The sequence below is a fragment of the Mus caroli genome, chromosome 9, assembly GCF_900094665.2.
Source record: "Mus caroli chromosome 9, CAROLI_EIJ_v1.1, whole genome shotgun sequence".
NCBI classification, from domain to species: Eukaryota; Metazoa; Chordata; class Mammalia; order Rodentia; family Muridae; genus Mus; species Mus caroli.
In genome coordinates, this window is record NC_034578.1 from 84,899,048 (window position 1) to 84,905,342 (window position 6,295).

The window sequence follows — 6,295 nt, forward strand, 5'->3', positions numbered from 1 at the left end:
AAAAAAAAGAAGAAAAAAAGAAAAAATTTTGCCCTTAAAAGGGTCCATCTTGGCATAATAACTATGTTTTGGCTATCTCCAGAGACCCTGAGAGCAGATTTTTAAAAGTAACTAAGAAACATTCTATGCTATTTACTTATTCCACACTATTACTTTGATTTTTGTATCCTACTATNTCCTCAAGGTTGGNATCAATTCAACCCTCCTGTCTCATCCTGAGTGCTGATTATTGATGTGTGCTTCTAGCAATAAAAGTAAACACATGACAAGCATAAGCCAAATTCAAAAGTGCAAATACTACTTAGAAGTAATTAACGGGTTAAAAAGAGCCAAGCATGGTGACATACACCTTTAATCCTACCACTCAGGAGGCAGAAGCAGGTAGATNTCATTATGAGGGAGAGTTTCAGNGCAGCCAGGGCTACAGANAACCTTGTCCTAAAAAACAAAAACAGGAACAAAAAACAGAAAAAGATGTTTAAAAGTTACCACTAGAATTACAAGAGTTGGAAGTGGACTGGAATTCAGGAAGACTTTCATAGCCTTTGCTATTTAACTGCTTTCCATGTAAGTTTTAAGTTATTATCAATGGGGCTAGGTGCAGTGTGAAGGCTTCATATAGGCAGGGTCCTGAAGTCCATCCCCAATACCAAAATAAAGTTGAACTGTCAGCTACAAGCAGGACACAAACACCACCTTTCTGCAAAACTAAAAACTACTTTTTCATGTTCTAACTTTAACCTACCAATTGGTAGACCAAGAAACTATTCATATAGATGTAGCTACTCCAGAAGTAGATAATGTTGAAAATCAGTGATTTCAAAACATCATCTTCTCACTCACTAATTGCTACATAAAAACCTTTAGAGGCATGTAACTAAAAACCTTCAAAACTCAGTGATATCACTGCTTAATAAACAACCATGCACTTAAACTGGAAACTACCATAAAGAAAATCAACAGGCTGGATTCCCATGATGTCACTGCTAAGGATAATTTACAAGCATTCATTTTCCCTCCAATATGAAAGGAATTGTGAGTGATTTCTATACAGCTATGAGGATTTATAAAACAAGTTAAAACAAATTAAACACTGCATCTGCATCCTTGAACCCAAGACGCTTTCTTATAATNTTTTAAGTCTAACAACTTTAACATGAAACTTCTTTTAATCTTACTTTACCAGAATGGCAGCATTGTGTTAGCATTTAAAAGGGTTCTAAAATGTTTTTTTTTTTTTCCTGAATATTACAGCAAAGAGTATCTACCAACTGGAAAGTGTTGCTTGTATAGCACCATTACTCAAGATTCCCTGCCCTCAGGGAGCTTCCATTCTAAAAGGAGGAAAATCTGAAAGAACTGTGCTTGTCTTTAAAAATTCTTAAGCATTTCCAAGAAATAAATTTTCTACCATGTTTTTATTATTTCAAAAGGTAAAAGCAAACTTTTTTCAAAACTACACATTNACTGTGGAATACAAGTTAAAAGTGTAATGTGCCAACCTATACAGCAACTTTACTGACTTTTTACTGTCCTGNTGTTTTTGTTCTCGGAGACCATGAAAATAAAAGAGAACAAGTGGTACAAGAGCTTTTTTAATTCTTTATGGCATGTTAAGTTAAAACAGTTACAGATGTAGTCCTACCTCTTCTAGCTTTTGCCTCGATGAGTAGCTAGAATCTTAAGATGTACCACGAGGTATCGCTAAATCTTCTAAAACCAATATAAATACTAATAGTCTCTTAGGTCTTTATATATATGCCTCTGGTTTGGAAAATTCACCCTTCAAATAGTATAGTACCTGTGTTTCATTAATGTGATGACTACNCAGATTTCATTTCTTTTTCAAGTTAATACCATTAAATGATCCCCAACAAAGAAGGAATGTCAGGACTTCTCTGGGATACAAATAAGCAATCTATAACTTTTATGTAAATCTTATATTGATGTTAGCAAACCTTATTTTACTATGAAATCTCTAGTAATAGCCTGCCTACCAAATCCTTCTGACCATTTCCTCACAAAAGTAAAAATGGAAACTCCTCCAAGCTGAAATTTCATCTCAATAGTCCTTTCACAAGTTTAAAGAGTGACACATCAAAATTATTTTAAGCTGTAACAACTTAAGTCACTTAAGCTTGAAAACTCTTGTATACTGACCCTGTTTTATTATCACAACTAAATTTAATGTGAGAAATACATTTTAGAAAGCTTTTAACATTTGAAGACACTGATCTCCAAATGGCTTCCAAGGTGGTAAGACTTTCAAATTCTTGTTTGTAGACTTGTTTAAACTCAGTGGTCATTCTGAAATGATATTCTCACCAGTCAATATCAATTTGGCTAGTTGGGACAGAAACTAACAATTTTAAACCACTCCTGTCTCTTCCCTAAACAACCCCCAAAAGAAAGTGAGCTAGGAGGCAGAAAACTCTGAATACACTTACATGTTCTACATGTGGCCACTAACCTTAATATGCAATAAAGCAGAATTCATTCATATAAACTCATTTGTAGTAATCTAAATGCAAATTTTATCAANAGATCGTTTTCTTCTCCGCCTCTCCTGAATTACTTGGTACTTCAATCTCATTTTCAAATCTTTGAAGACATTTTATTTGCCAGAAATAAAACTAGAAAATAGAATACTACACGGTGAAGCATGTTCCCAAGGAAGCAAATTATCATGGAGTTCATAAATCTATTAGCAAATATGTGACCATGTTTTTCCAAAACAAAATTAAATGAAGACCAGCCCAAAACATTTATTCTATACATCTTCCAGTCATGTGGCTTGGAATTTTTGTCAGAAAATTTGTTTTCACCATTTGCTAATTACTCTGAATGTATGCATGATCAAAAGGCGATGACAGAGCTCTAAAGATTCCAAGTGTCTATTTAAAAGCTGTTGAGTGAAAAATGATGAAATGGAGGACACTCACAATAATTCTTGGACTCCTGGAGATCCTAAGACATGCTACAAAAATAGGTCTTTATTCTTAGGAAAATATAGTCAGAGCTAGCTTCCTTATGCTATACATAAAATCTTAACATCAGAGGCAGTACAGATAGTACAGATAGTTTTTGAACTGATCTCCAAACAAGCACAAACCCACTACGTTGGGAAAAAACAGGAAATTTGAGGTTTTTGGCGAAAGACAGTACTTCACACATCTAATCCAAATCAAAGAGCCTGCAGACAGCTTTCAGTGAGACAAAAGGAATGAAATAAATATAAATTCTATGGATAAATAAATGTAAAAGAATTTACATAAGCTAGAAACTAATTTTATTAAATTCTACTTGGGTACAAGCTTTTGTTTCTCATTGTCAGACTTCTAAATGTTTACCAGACTACTGTTAATGTTAAAAACTTAAATCTTTGACCCAGAGTAATACTGATTTGCATTTAAAAAAGTTTGTCCAACTGAATGCTTCTGGTCCTGAAAAACATTCCAGGTTACATTATTGAAGGCAGACTGTGGTGCTAATATGGTTTATGTCTTAAGAACTTTTAAAAAGTGACAGACCCCAAAAGTCCATCTATATATTGGCTCAGTTTTTTAAAAATGCCTGTGTGAGCCATGGTTCATAAATGGCATCTTTAGTGGCATGCCCTACTGAGTGGTAAGATAACTAGTAAATACTACACCATAAAAACATCCCAAGAAGTCTGTTTGTGTATTCTTAAAGTAAGTTGTTTATTCATTAACTTGATACCCACCACTGAATTCCTGTTTATTGTACTTATATGTGGGGAGAAAACAGTCACGGAGGGTATTGTTGGAATTTTTAGGAACCTGAGCAACCATTTACTCTAGGACTACCTTTTCCTAATGCATGAAGCCCTTCTATATTTTAATTTCTCCCCATCAAATAATGACATCAAAACAGTATGTTTTTGCTGTTTCTGACCAAAAATTTCAAAAAAGTATACTAAAGATAATTTTCCCATGTAGTTTGTTGTTCATTCTAATACTAAATACATCTTTTCAAATATCTTATATACAATTATATAGCACATATCGCCCCATCAATCCATTTGTGGTATTCCTAATCTATCATGAGAAAATGTATATACTTTAGTGAGATATGCATCAATCAGTAAAAGTTTAATCAGTAAAGAGTTTCTCGTGGTGTTAATGCCATTGTGAGTATGTGATTCTTTTTGTGCAATTCAGTTCTCCNTTGTTAACATGTGATTCAATTGCAGTGACTAAATAGCTTTAAAAAAAAAAAAAAACATGCTTGGGAAGAATATAATTAACACAATTTTTCTCATAATAATTTTCCTGAGAACTGACAAACTAAATTTATGAACACTTTTGATTGCCAAGTAGTCTGCAGAAACAAAACCTTGCGTCTGTTTTGGTTAGGTAACTTTTTTAACAATCAGAATTCATTAATGATATATTTTTTAACCACAAGGAAGGGACTTGACTATTAAAGATCCTTTCCTTGACAATATATACAAAATTTAACTTCTCATCTGTCCATTCTTTGAAGCTGTCAAAGCCAAGAACCCATAAACAAATCACANATGCAATAACCTACATTAGTTAACATTCCCCCTTTTAACATGTTGACATTTTTACTAAAGGATTAGTTATTTTCGCATTTCCATTTCTCATATCCATGACATTCCATATAAATTGCATTATTGCTTTATAGGCCACACAACATTCAAAATTATGTTTATATGCATTGCCTGTTTTTCTTGACTTCTGGTAAGTGTTTGATACTGATTTTTCTACAGAAATTTAAGTTTGAAAATACCACGGTTAGTATTTCTTCTCAGAACTTAATTGTTCACATCACTAATCACTACATGCATATTTAGCTCTGATTATATTGCTCAAAAACTGCACCCATTATCAGAACAGTGCAAATTATATTTAATTTTAAAAGTAATTATAATGGCTTAAATTCAAAGTCATTAAAATGAACACTGTCAAGTATTTTCACTTGAGTCTACATTTCATTACCACTGTTTACATTACCCTTAAATAACCATCAATTCTTCACAATTTCCTTTGAATCATAAGGTTTCATCCCACGTCCCCAAATTAAAAAAGCCAAGTCTTTGAAACCCAAAGAGCTCCAAACTTTAATGTTTTCTTAAAGAACACATTTGTGAACTCACAAAAGTGTTCGTCTTTCAACTTTGACAATGCAGTTAGGTTTAACAAACCTGTTCTAATATCCCAACAAATAAAACCAGGAATTAAACTAAAAGACCTTGACAGTGTCCGTTAAAAATGGTATGACAGTTAAGTGCCAATAGGCATGGCAATGACCTCTTAGATAGGATCATTTTACTCCTTGGACATGGGAAGTGCCAGCACCAAGGATTACACTGAGATTTGATTTTGCTGAAGGCTACAATTAACTGACCCACTTTCCACGACCTAGTANACTCAGTATGTTAGAATGAAATGTACATGTTTTGTGTAGCCCTCAAACTTACACTAATATTTGAGAGATGTACTTTTAAAAAGCACAGGGTAATATATAAAATCAGTGGAAGAAAGTTTCATTAAGCACCAGGAACAAATTTGTCACCCCATACTCATTTTGTAGGTAAGTTTCAGTAACCGGCAAGGCACATTTACATATATTCCAATGAATACTTATTGACAAATTTTAAATTACACTCTATGCCCCAGCTATCCCAGTAACTGACATACAACATACTAAAATGGTTTATTAAGGTAACAAAAAAAAAGAAAGGAAAAAAAAAACCAATTAATGGGAAACATACAGGCTATTGGCAACCACTATTCTAAAATTATGTAAGTACAAATGAACATACTGAAATGTGTGCAATTCTAAGTTTTTAAACCAGAAGATTTTCTATACTAACACACATTTATATTAATGACACATAAAAAAAATAAAAACTTTATTACAAAAATAAGTTACACTCGCCTCCAGCTTACAGTATAAAACAATTTTATTTGCAGGAATGCAAAATGATTGTTTGCCATGAGCATTTTGAACATATGACATGTCTAATTTTGTTAAATTTGCATTTACTGGGGAACTGGTGTGTATAAAACCTTAATTAGGTATAAGCTCTGATCTTCATCGTGGTGCCTATTGGGTATGTGATATAACTGCAGTATCCCTTTGGGGAAGGGGAGAAGGTATTTCTTTACACCAAGTCCTACTTAAACTATAATTTTACTTTTGACTTTAAGCTATCAACTTAGGACTTGGCAAAAAAATTTTTTGAGGGTGATTCAAGAGGATGCTTCACCACTGAACACTCACTGTCATCAAGGTGCTTTAGAAA